Source organism: Ranitomeya imitator, chromosome 4 (assembly GCF_032444005.1).
Source record: "Ranitomeya imitator isolate aRanImi1 chromosome 4, aRanImi1.pri, whole genome shotgun sequence".
Classification (NCBI taxonomy): Eukaryota; Metazoa; Chordata; class Amphibia; order Anura; family Dendrobatidae; genus Ranitomeya; species Ranitomeya imitator.
The window spans coordinates 417,011,342-417,025,524 of NC_091285.1; positions in this window are offsets into that span (position 1 = coordinate 417,011,342).

Here is a 14,183-nt window from a genome sequence, read left to right on the forward strand (position 1 = left end):
CCTAATATCCATCTTCCTCTTGATTACATTTCAAAGATTTTCAATGGGGTTCAGGTATGGAGATTGGGCTAGCCATGACAGGGATTTGATGTGGTGGTCCTTCATCCACACCTTGATTGACCTAGCTGTGTGGCATGGCACATTGTCCTGCTGGAAAAAACAGTCCTCAGAGTTGGGGAACATTGCCTGAGCAGAAAGAATCAACTGATTTTCCAGGCTCACCTTTGTATGCGGCTTGATTCATAAGTCCTTCGCAAAGATTAACCTGCCCACTTCCAGCCTTGCTGAAGCATCCCCAGATTAACACCTGTCGTCTAATGGTTAGACAGAGACCTGGAGAGGCGTACAAGCCACAGTTTCTTGCCCCCATTTGGTGGAGAATCGGTGATGATCTGGGGTTGCTTGAATCTGACAAAAGTAATAATAAATTAAAGATCTATGAAAATGAACAAACAGGTCAGACTTTGCTTTTCAACCAAGCTTCCACAGAATTAAAAAAAAAAAAGTAAAACTCTTGAAATAGGCCTGGACAGAAATGATGGTACCCTGAAAATAATGTGACAAAAGGGGCATGTTAAATAAAGGTGTGACTACTAACAAGCATCACAGGTGTTAGGACTGGTGGAACGCACCAGGTTTAAGATGGAATAGTATCAGGTGCGTTCACAGTCCGGGGTCCACTGTGCAGGTGAAAACCTGCTGCTAGTGATGACGGACGATATGGCGGTACAATGTAAATACACACACGGGTTTACTTCACCCTATGTGAAGGAAGCGAACCCTGTTGCGTCACAGGGCTGCGGTACCGCACCAAGAGCGCAAGCAAGGAGTCTCAGAACTCAATCCCAAGACACAGGAATAGAGTTCATAAAAACCTCATGTGCTCGACACCGCTACTAGGGTGTCAGAGTGACAGAAATAAATGTATTAAAGATGCACGTGAGTGCGTGCGGTGCCGCACTGGCAGACGCCACTAACCACCCAGGCTTGGGTCAGGAAAGCGCTGAGAAAGCGCATGGCGCCGCACTGGCGGTCACAGCAACTAGACGCTGTAATGTGTGTCTCGTGCTGATGGCTTAGTCGGGCGCTAGATAGCTACCATCATTCGCGAACAGTCAACAACACTAGGAATGGGAATGATTTAGGAGCTTTCATCCATCGACATACATACATCTACACACACACATTATATCAAGTCAATACTAGCGCATGGCCGTGCGGTCATGAGCAGCTTATATAGTTGCAGCACGTTCAGGACCTTCCAATAAAGGACCAATGGGAAGCTGCTACCAAAGTTTTGCACTTTCAGGGCCTTCCTGGAGGACCAATGGGATGTGCTGCAGTACCTGAGCATGTGACCCTCGATCTCTAATGGGAGATCTTGCCCTGGGCATGCTCAGAAAGAGAAAAGCAGGACTTAGTCCCAAAAGCATCTGCTCGCCGCTGCCCAACACTGACTTCAATGGCAGAAGCAGGAAAAGCAGCATTAACTCTTTGTACAGAGTGGGACTGAGCAAGACGCTGGGACCAATGTCTCCACTGAGCAGACTCCACAGGAGAAGAATGGGAGACTGCAGCGGAGACGGCCCGAGATTCCCCGTGTGCAGAGGCGGGAACTCGACCCCTAACAACAGGTATCTTCAATCTTGGAATCAGTGATCTGGCCTGTATATAGGGCTACAGAAACAGTTACTTGCTGTGCTGTTTGGTAACATGGTGTGTATCACGCTCAACATGGACCAGAAGAAATGAAGGAAAGAGCTGTTTCAGGAGATTAAAAAGAAAATTATAGACAAACGTGTTAAAGGTTAAAGTTATCATACCATCTCCAAGCAGCTTGATGTTCCTGTGACTACAGAAACTTAAGATCCATGGGACTGTAGCCAACCTTCCTGGACGTAAGTGGTGTGTAAGTGACACCAAAATATATCTTTGTTGAGGGGTCTATTTGAACTCCCACTGTGAATATTTTTACTTGTTATTAATGACATTTTGAATCTGTACTATATGTTCTCACATGTGTTTTGCTTTGCTACAGTGATGCCTGCATGTAAGGGTAATTTGATCCCTTCAGTTGATATTATACTGCTATGCCCCATATACCTATGCTACTCCACTGTATGCTAGAGTACAGATTTTCTGTTTTGACCTGTTCATATACTTTGACTGTCACACATATAGGTTATTATACCTTAGCCCCATAGGACTTCATCTTGTTACTGTGACTGTATCTTTTGTCTTTTGTTTTGGGGAGGTATTTTTCACTGACAGCCTAAGTGTAGCATATGGGCATTTGCGGATTTGAACACAACCAGATAGTGAGCACTATATTATAACCCTATGTATATCTTTTGCGCTCACTGTTTAAACATCATATTATCAGGTTCATAATCAATAAACACTTAGGCACTTTATGGGTGTTGGTAATGGCTTGGTGAGGAATATCCTTCAGAGTCAGACAGGTTCAGTCTGTGTGGTGCAGGGGCGCCAATTTATCCCCCATAGGGTGCCAACCTCCGCTGCCAGGTAGAGAAAGAGTACCTATATCTGATCCACTCACCGATCTGTTTTTATTATTGAGCTTATTAGATTAATACACAAAGAAAATATAATTTTTACGTCTGTTTAGTTTTGTTTTTTTCACACATTTATATTGGGCCTGTTATACACTTTATGTTTTTTGTTTGTTCACCACAGGTGTGTCACATGTGTCACAGAATTTTATACCATTGGACAGTGAAGAAAAAATAATTAAATTTTTACCACTAAAATTTAGTTAAGCCCCAGATTTTATATTTTGGTAAAATGGGTAAAAAGTGCACCAAAAATTTGTTCCACAAAGTCTTCTGAATGTGGAAATACCTCATGTGTGGCTGTACAGTACTGCCTAGCTATACGACGAGACTTGAGAGGGACTGAGTGCTATTTGTCTCCTGAAGTGCAGATATTCCTAAAGAAGTTTACAGACTCCATATTCAAAGCCCCTTGCTAGAATAGCAGAATACCCTTTCAAGTGACCCCATTTTGGAAATTATGCAACTTTTGGAGTTTATCTACAAATGAAGTGATGATTTTAACCCCATGGGTGTTTTCCAGAAACAAGCAGCACTGAATGTTACTGAGTGAAAATTGCAAACTGCTATAGTAGTTCCCAGTATGTTGCAGTGCCCAGCTCATTCTTCTGGAGACACTCACCCATAATTTAGGTGGACTATCATCGCTACAGAAATGCCAAACATCTTGATGCTCAATGTGATTTAGGCACACTGGGGCTCAGAAGGGAGGGGGTATTTGGATTTGGAGTGCAGAATTTGCTGAATTTCTTTTGAGAGGGTGAGGACGAGGAACCATTTCGCTTTTACAAAGACTTTTAGTAAGGTAGAAGCCGTTAACAGATGATGGACCTGAGCGGTGACTTCCTTTTTTTTGGGTGGATTAATTTGAAGCTTTTGTTGTTAACATTTTATATAACATTTTGGATTACAATTTTCCTGCCCTCTATGCTGAGCATTTACTTTGAGGTTTGCATATAAATCTCCGAGTGACATGATTCAGATGAAACACCCAAGGGATCCATTCACTTTATTGAGGCAGCAGAGATACTCTGAACTCAATCTGGTCTCTGTTCAAATTGTTCTTCTTTGAAAAAGTGCTCAAAACTGTGGTCAACCGCGCTGGTATGCAATCTTTAAAAGATAGACATCGCCGGATTATAGTTCAGACAGTGTCCACACTGTCTCCATCTGCCTCATTATAGGGAACTCTTGCCAGGGATTTCATCTGAATCACGTGTTTCAGAGATTTACATAGAAACCCCAATATCAATGCTCAGCACAGAGCACAGGATGATTGTGGGCCAAGCCTTACTGCGATCTTTGGGAGGCAGAATGAAAAAATCAACAGCAGGTGAAGAATTGTTTTTATTTATTTTTTATGCTGTTCCTTTTGCAGTATAAGTGCTAAGACGACTTTATCCTTAGAGTCGTTGCAGTTACAGCGATACCAGATTTATATCTTTTTTGTGTTTTACTGCTGTCACACACTAAAAAATGCTTTTTATTGCAAAAACAATATTTTGCACTGCCATATTTTGAGAGCTATGATTTTTCCATATTTTGGCTGAGAGAGTCATTGTTTTTTGCAGGACGAGTTGACAATTTTATTGGTTCTATTTTTGGGCACATGGCATTTTTTGATTTCTTTCTATTCCAATTCTTGGGAGGCAGAATGAACAAAAGTCAGCAAATAAGGATTTTTTGGGGGAGGGATTTTTTCATTCCAAGTAGGGTAAAATTGATAAGGCAGCTTTATTTTTAGGGTCAGTAGAATTTCAGCGATACTACATTTATATACTTTTTTATATTTTGGAGCTTTTATACAGTAAAAACTTCTTAATAGAAATAAATTATTTTTGCATTGCCTTATTCTGAGAGCGATTTATTTTTTCACTGGCAGAGTTGCATGGTGGCTTGTTTTGTTTATAGGACAAGATGACATTTAATTATACTATAATTTTTTTTTTCATTAGTTTTTTGGTTTGTGTTTTATTTTACTTTTTATTCTGTGGTTGTTCCGAACCTGGCGAAACCAAACGTACTTTTTTTGGTCATTTTTTTTTACATTTATAGGAAAATATATTTTAATTTTATTCTATTGTGATTTTTCTTAAAAATATTTTTCCTTTCTTTTAAACTTTTTTACTTAGTTGCACTATGCGACTTTAACGTTTAAAAGCTCTGTTTGCTGTTATAAACCATTTTCAATGCACAAACATTGCAATTGGTTTATATCTGTCAGTGCTGCACTGACACAAGTTAGTTAGATCATGCACAGGCACATGAACTGACTAATTTGCTAGAGCCAGACGTCATCATGGCGACACCCAGATGTCATCATGGTGATATCGGGTAACCATGGCAACCATCTGGCCCCCCCCCTCTGCCTGCCTTCTAAATCTTGCGATCAATATCGATTGCTGAATTTAGGGGGTTAAACAGCCTGTAGCGGTGCAAACACCGCTCCTGGCAGTGAGAACCGCATGTTAGCTGTGATATCAGATGAACATACTTCTGTGAGCGCAAAATTGCCATGACGTACACAGTACGTCATGGATCGGGAAGCACTTACCAACCACAATGTACTGGATACCTCCAAGGTTGGCAAAGTATGAAAGAGGCTTTGGTGTATTTGTTCTAGTTGTAAAATTGACCAAAAGGTTTTTCTGGACACTGCCGGCATCCACATTGGTAATCTCAGGCAACTTGACAAAGACAGTGAGAACTACCTCAGCTAGCACACAAATAAGAGCATCCTGCCTTCCTCCTATGATTACTAGATCCCAACAATATGATGACATAGTGGTGTGATACATGTCATGATGTTGCATGAGGCCTAGTCACAGGATGACAACGCAGGTGTGTAGTAATCACAACAGACAAAAGGGATTCCAGTATACAAGTGCATGCCAAGGAAATTCTCATTGTCCTGGTCTGGCTGCCACAAAATACCCTTGTGGATGCCAGACTGTGGTCCTGAAAATAATTTAGCTTAACCTTATCTAGTAGGTCTCCTTTAAATAAAAATGAATATACTATTTTTACTTGGAGTCAGTATACTCCACTCCATATCTAGAATTTATTTTGGTTTTCACCATCACTAGATGCTCTTTCAACCAAGAAGTGTAAAGATAGTATTCTTCAAGATTACTGTTCATCTGAAGTTTAGCACAGTAGAAGAAAGAAGCTCCTTGAAATAAGCTGAACAACTAAATGATTGTCAGTGTGGATAAGATGTAAAAAAAATCAATGTAAGCCTGCTAGTAAGTATGGATGGGCCCACTCATGGGGAAAGCAAGCGAGGCAATCACCTTATGCCCTGTGGTGCAAGAGGGTCTAATTAGCTTGAATAATATACTAAAAGACTGTGAGACATGTTTTATGACCATTCAGTAACCAAAGGCAATCTATTCTTTGCTGCATTACAAATAAATCGACAGTCTTTTATTTGGTCTTTGTTTGCTTTTTAAAGGCTCAGGTTGAAGCATAAACAAAAAATGATGAAGGAGAGATTTTAAAGACTTAAACGTGTACTTAAATAATCTATTATTTCAGGGGATTTCAGTCTCCGGCAGGACTTGGCCCCATTCTAAACCTCCAAAAGTTCCAATACCGGGTTTAAAAACAACAGTATCATTGTCTTTGATTGGCCAGTAAACTCGTCTGACCTTGACCCCATAGAGAATTTATGAGGTATTGTCAAGAGGAAGATGAGGGACACCAAACCCAACAATGCAGACGAGCTGAAGGCTGCTATCAAAGCAACCTGGGCTTCCATAACACCTCAGCAGTGCCACAGGCTGATCGCCTCCATGCTACGCTGCATTGATGAAGTAATTGATGCAAAAGGAGCCTGGACCAAGTATTAAGTGCATTTACTGAACATACATTTCAGTAGGTCAACATTTCGGATTTTAAAATCATTTTTCAAACTGTTGTTATAAAGTCTTCTAATATACTAAGATAATGACTTTTGGGTTTTCATTGGCTGTAAACCATAATCATAGAACAGAAATAAACACTTGAAATAGATCACACTGTAATGACTCTATATAATATATGAGTTTCACTTTTTGTATTGAAGAACTGAAATAAATTAACTTTTTGATTATATTCGAACTAGTTGGCCCGTGTGAAATTTTCGCACATTGGTTGTCGGGGGCACAGGCAATTTAATGAATATCAAGCTGGTCAAATGTAAATGTATTTAATGAGATGATGAACACAGAGAGGTATGTGTCTCCCTGAATATATATACTGTATATATAATATATATATATATATATATATATATATATTTCAGGGAGACACATACTGTATATATAATATATATTTATATATATATACATATATATATATATATATAAATATATATATATATATATTTATATATATATATATTGTAGGGGTTCCACTCACTCAGCTGCGACGGCTGACACTCAGGAGGCAGGTTCCTTTAAAGTTCACTGGGTTTATTACTCCATAAACCATATGACAAAACAACAGAAAGCAAATAGCCTTTGGTTCAGGCAAAGAAAAAACAAGTGTCCAGTTCATCCGGCTCAGTCCTGAAGCCGTAACACACTCAGGAGGGTTTCACCTCCACACATAACTACTTGTGTTAAGCATTAGGCTTTCTTTTATATGTCTAACCACACCCAGAACCCATCACATGACCAGACATGTGGTTGTGACATCACCACAGGTCCTGAAACACATATAGGTAGCTATGGTTACATCACAGTAGCAAGCCATCTATAAGGGACATATCTCCCATCGATTAGACATCCTTTAGCCACGCTACATACCTCCCCCCTCTGCCTAAAGCCGTGGGGCTTGGCACTTTCTCCCACTAGACAAGGGATTCTTGACAGGGCATCAGCATTACCGTGCAGCTTTCCGGCCCTATGTTCCACATGGAAACAGAAGTCCTGCAGGGCTAAGAACCAACGGGTGACCCTAGCATTTCTACCCTTCGTTTCCCTCATCCACCTAAGTGGGGCATGGTCGGATATCAGTCTAAATTTACGTCCCAGCAAATAGTACCGTAATGTGTCGACTGCCCATTTTATGGCCAAGCACTCCTTTTCAACGACTGAGTAGTTCTTTTCAGACGAGGACAGCTTCCTACTCAGATAGAGAACAGGATGCTCCTCTCCATGTAGTTCTTGGGAAAGGACTGCTCCCACCCCAACATCTGAGGCATCTGTTTGAAGAATAAACTCTTTCTTGAAGTTTGGGGCCATCAGAACGGGTTGCTTACATAAAGCCTCTTTCATTTCTTGGAAGGCTGAATCTGTTTCTTCGGACCACTTAACCATTACTGATTTTGTCCCTTTTAGCAGGTCAGTCAGAGGCGCCGCCATTGTGGCGAAGTTTGGGATGAACCTCCTGTAATATCCCACGATTCCCAGGAAGGCTTTAACTTGCTTCTTGGAAACTGGTTTTGGCCATGTTTGAATTGCCTCCACTTTACTGATTTGGGGTTTTATTTCTCCATGACCCACTATGTATCCAAGGTACTTAGCTTCTTCTTTACCCAATGCACACTTCTTCGGGTTTATTGTAAATCCGGCCTCTCTTATAGCATCAAACACCGCTTGGACTTTCTCCAGATGACTCTCCCAGTCCGGGCTAAAGATGACGATATCATCTAGGTACGCAGCAGCGTATGCCTTGTGGGGTGCAAGGACTCTATCCATAGCCCTTTGGAAGGTGGCCGGAGCTCCCTGTAGGCCAAATGGCATCCGGACATACTGGAAGCACCCATCTGGTGTAGAAAACGCCGTCTTCTCCTTGGCTTCCTGTGCCATGGGGATCTGCCAATACCCCTTCGTCAAATCCAAGGTGGTTATGTACCTGGCGGGCCCAAGCCTTTCGATGAGCTCATCAACGCGGGGCATGGGATATGCGTCGAACTTAGAGACCTCATTCAACTTCCTATAGTCGTTGCAAAATCTCCACTCCCCATCAGGTTTTGGGACCAGGACAATTGGGCTCGACCAACCGCTCTTGGATTCCTCAATGACTCCAAGCTTCAACATACGCTCCACTTCCTTGGAGACTATTTCTCGACGGGCCTCAGGAATTCTATAGGGCTTCACGTTCACGCGCACATGGGGCTCTGTCAGGACCTCATGCTCTATGACCTTCGTGTACCCAGGCAACTCGGAAAACAGGTCCCTGTTTTTCTGGAGTAACTCCCGGCATTGCTGTTTCTGGGACTCCGATAGCGTCTCCGCTATAGTAACCGCTCCAACCTCATCTTCTGGGTTGCTTAACAACGATGGAGTTACTGTCGGCTCTCTATCTTGCCACGGCTTGATAAGGTTGACATGGTATACTTGGAATGGTTTCCGTCTTCCTGGTTGGTGAATTTTATAGTTTACTTCACCAAGTTTCTCGACAACCTCATATGGCCCTTGCCATTTGGCCAAGAACTTGCTTTCCACTGTCGGAACTAACACAAGAACTCGGTCTCCCGGATTGAATTGCCTCACTCTTGCAGACCGGTTGTAGACCCTGGCCTGAGCTTCTTGTGCTTGGAGAAGGTGTTCTTTCACGATAGGCATCACCTTTGCAATCCTCTGCTGCATCAGGGCCACATGCTCAATGACGCTTCTGTGGGGCGTGACTTCGGCTTCCCAGGTTTCCTTGGCTATATCCAGGAGTCCTCGTGGATGTCGGCCATACAGAAGCTCAAACGGTGAGAAACCTGTGGAGGCCTGTGGAACTTCACGAATGGAAAACATCAAATAGGGTAAGAGACAATCCCAGTCTCTACCGTCTTTTTCTATAGCTTTTCTCAGCATGCTCTTCAGTGTCTTGTTAAATCTCTCAAGAAGGCCATCTGACTGGGGATGGTACACCGAGGTCCTCAACTGGGAGATTTTCAGGGCTTTGCATAGTTCCCTCATCACCTTGCTCATGAAAGGTGTCCCCTGGTCAGTCAGGATCTCCTTCGGCAGACCTGTCCGGGAAAAGACATGGACCAACTCGCGAGCTATACTCTTTGAAGAAGAATTTCTCAAGGGAATTGCCTCAGGATAGCGTGTGGCATAGTCCAGGATGACTAATATATACTGATGGCCCCGGGCTGATTTAACTAAGGGACCGACCAAGTCCATGGCAATTCTCTCGAATGGCACCTCAATAATGGGCAGTGACACAAGGGGGTTTCGGAAATGAGGAGTGGGAGCAGTTAGCTGACATGTAGGGCAGGACCTGCAATAGTTCACTATTTCCCGGTGGCACCCAGGCCAAAAGAACCTCTGCACAACCCGTTCCTGCGTTTTTTCCACCCCTAGGTGTCCACCCAAGATGTGTGAATGGGCCATGTCCAACACCTTCCATCTATATGGACCCGGCACTACCAACTGCTCTACCAACTCCTCCCTTATTTTCGTGACCCGGTACAACAACTCCCTGCTCATTAGAAAATGGGGAAATCTTGTGTCTGCCCCCGGCTCCTGTACCACCCCGTCAATAACTGTGACATTATTAAAGGCTTCCCTCAGAGTGGGGTCCCTATGTTGGGCAGTCCCAAAATTTCCACCGGATACCTCTAACTCCAGAATGTCAGATGCAGGGGACACTTCCTCCTCATCTCCAGCCAGGACACAAAAAGGAAACCTGTCTGACTCTGGGTGTGGCACCACCCTTCCAGGGTTCACTGGTTCCCTACTCTTGCTAGGGAGCTCAGAACCTTTCCACCACAAATCCCAAAACAAACAGAAATCCCGGCCAATAATTATAGGGCGCAACAAGTCCTGAACGACGCCGACTATGTGGGACTCCGTGCCACATGTCGTTTCAATGTTCACACTGGCCACAGGGTAGTCCTTTGCATCACCATGTATGCACCGCACTCCGACCTTCTTTCCCGGGAGCAGGTGGAGAGGAAAAGTGGCCCTCACCAGGGTCACTAGGCTCCCCGAGTCTAACAGTGCCGTTACTGCTCGACCGTTCACCTTTACGGGACACGCTTGAGGTCCCTCGTTGGGCGGAGAGTTCACACTGCAGGCTGGATACGCATAGTATGAACAACGGCGTCCCATGCTACAGTCCATCTGCTCAGTGGTCTGGGAACATCGGGCAGCTATATGTCTTGGCTTGTGGCACCTCCAACAAACAATATCACCCGTAGGGACCTTGGGCACCACCTCCCCCGCCCTTGGTGACCTTGGACGCGCCACCCCTTTTTGGGGCTCAGCTTCCTTCTGGGACCCCCAGTATGGCATGGGCTGCCTCCTGAAGGAGCCTTCCAACTCTTGGTATCTCTCAACCAGTCCGATCAGCTCGTCGGCATTCTGGGGATCACCCTGGGCAACCCAAGTCTGTATAGGCCTCGGGAGGGAATGGACAAACCGATCCATCATCACCCGTTCTACCATTTGAGCAGGCGTAGATGACTCTGGCTGCAGCCATTTCTGGACCAGGTGCAACAGATCAAACATTTGGGAACAAGGTGGTTTGTCCCGGTGATAGCCCCAGGAGTGAACTCGCTGTGCCCTGACAGTCAGTGTCACCCCCAAACGTGCGAGAATCTCGGCTTTCAATTTGTGATACTCTTTGGCATCCTGCAAGGTCAAATCATAGTACGCCTTCTGGGGTACTCCTGTCAGGTATGGCGCAAGTACCTCTGCCCACTGCTCTGGCGGAAGTTTTTCCCTCTCAGCGACCCTCTCAAACACCGTCAGGAAGGCCTCAACATCATCCCCGGGAGTCATTTTCTGCAACGCGCGTCTTACCGTCTTTCGGACGTGGGTGTCATCAGCCAAACCTGGGGTTGGGGCGCTCGCCTTGCCCTGGATGGCGGTTGCCAGAAGCTGCATCTGCTGCTGGCTCTGTTGTAACTGCTGCCGTTGCTCCTGCTGGCTCTGTTGTATCTGCTGCATCAACAGCCTGTTGGTCTCTTGCTGCTTTTGCTCCTGCTGGACCAAGTGTTTCAGCAAGTCCTCCATTTTGTCCGGCAATGCTTGCTGGCTTGTAACAGCCTTGACCCAGGACATTCAAAAATAAAGTCACTTCTCCGCTGGGAACGCTGCTCGCATGTCTACCACCAATTGTAGGGGTTCCACTCACTCAGCTGCGACGGCTGACACTCAGGAGGCAGGTTCCTTTAAAGTTCACTGGGTTTATTACTCCATAAACCATATGACAAAACAACAGAAAGCAAATAGCCTTTGGTTCAGGCAAAGAAAAAACAAGTGTCCAGTTCATCCGGCTCAGTCCTGAAGCCGTAACACACTCAGGAGGGTTTCACCTCCACACATAACTACTTGTGTTAAGCATTAGGCTTTCTTTTATATGTCTAACCACACCCAGAACCCATCACATGACCAGACATGTGGTTGTGACATCACCACAGGTCCTGAAACACATATAGGTAGCTATGGTTACATCATAGTAGCAAGCCATCTATAAGGGACATATCTCCCATCGATTAGACATCCTTTAGCCACGCTACAATATATATATATATATATATATATATATATATTTCAGGGAGACACATACCTCTCTGTGTTCATCATCTCATTAAATACATTTACATTTGACCAGCTTGATATTCATTAAATTGCCTGTGCCCCCGACAACCAATGTGCGAAAATTTCACACGGGCCAACTAGTTCGAATATAATCAAAAAGTTAATTTATTTCAGTTCTTCAATACAAAAAGTGAAACTCATATATTATATAGAGTCATTACAGTGTGATCTATTTCAAGTGTTTATTTCTGTTCTATGATTATGGTTTACAGCCAATGAAAACCCAAAAGTCATTATCTTAGTATATTAGAAGACTTTATAACAACAGTTTGAAAAATGATTTTAAAATCCGAAATGTTGACCTACTGAAATGTATGTTTCTACTATGTTGACCTACTGAAATGTATGATTTTCCAAAATGGACATAATATATTTATACAAAGAGAGAGAGAGGGAGACACTATATATATGTTTTCACGAATATTTGAGCCCATGATTCCATTATATGTCCATTTTGGAAAATCTCGCCATATGAATGTCATACGGATGTCACACGGATGCGAGAAAATCGCATCCTTGCACTGCACGTGGATGACCTATGGATCACTCTTCAGGGAACATTTCTGCGATTCCCGTCCGTGTAAAACGAACCAATTTTTTTTATACGTTGTGTGTGATTCCAGCCTAAAGGAGAGCCCCCAACATTAAACATAATAGTATTTTACTTACTGATCAGAAGGGGTCTGATTGTCAGGACCTTGCAAAAGATCAGGGGCAGCAGCATTTTATTTACCCTCCACAGCAGCACTGCCATCAATCAGCAGTGCAGGGAAGTGCAACACAGCGCTATGTATGTGAATGGAGCAGCTCCCTGTACAGCAGTGCCACTATGACAGTAAAACTGATGAAGGAGAATTGACCCCATAACTGAGTGTATTTACAGGATTGTATAATAATTGGGAATATCCCTTTAAAAAAAAGTAATATCTGCAGATTATTTTACCTTTTTTTCCCTACGGTTGGATTTTTTTTTTCAATTTTTGCAAGGTTGTTTCCACCAATCTCTCCCATCGGAAAACAATGTACAGTCTGAGTTATGTCAAGCTGCAGTTTTTTACTTGGAACCAGAGGTGACTCCAGGTCACCAATAAGCTGCAACCTTAGCAGGAAGATAGACTTTTCAATGTCTGTCCAATAGGGTTGAGCGAAACGGGTCGTTCATTTTCAAAAGTCGCCGACTTTTGGCAAAGTCGGGTTTCATGAAACCCGATCCGACCCCTGTGCGTGGTCGGCCATGCGGTACGCGACTTTCGCGCCAAAGTCGCGTTTCAATGACGCAAAAAGCGCCATTTCTCAGCCAATGAAGGTGAACGCAGAGTGTGGGCAGCGTGATGACATAGGTCCTGGTCCCCACCATCTTAGAGAAGGGCATTGCCGTGATTGGCTTGCTGTCTGCGGCGTCACAGGGGCTATAAAGAGGCGTTCCCGCCGACCGCCATCTTACTGCTGCTGATCTGAGCATAGGGAGAGGTTGCTGCCGCTTCGTCAGAAGCAGGGATAGCGTTAGGCAGGGTCCATTAACCACAAAACCGCTTGTGCTGTAGCGATTTCCACTGTCCAACACCACCTTCGGTTTACAGGGACAGTGGAGGCAACATTTTTTTTTTTTTTCTCAGCGCTGTAGCTCATTGGGCTGCCCTAGAAGGCTCCCTGATAGCTGCATTGCTGTGTGTACGCCGCTGTGCAAGCCAACTGCTTTTTTCAAAGCACAAATCCTCTTGTTCCTTCCTTTCTGCACAGCTATCTTTTTTGTTTGTCCACACTTTTTATTTCATTTGTGCATCAGTCCACTCCTTATTGCTGCCTGCCATACCTGGCTGAGATTACTGCAGGCAGGGAGATAGTAATTGTAGGACAGTCCCTGGTTTTTTTTTTTTTTGTTTTGTTTTTGGTGGGAGATTAAGATTGGCAATTTGGCATTTCTGCTAGAGTGCCATCCCTGTGTGTGCCATCTCTCTCACATAGTGGGCCATAGAAAGCCTTTTCATTTTTCTGTATTTTTTTGTGGGGTTTATAAATTCTCCCTGATAAAAAAATACAGTGGGAGATTAATATTGGCCTTTGGGCTTGTGTGCCA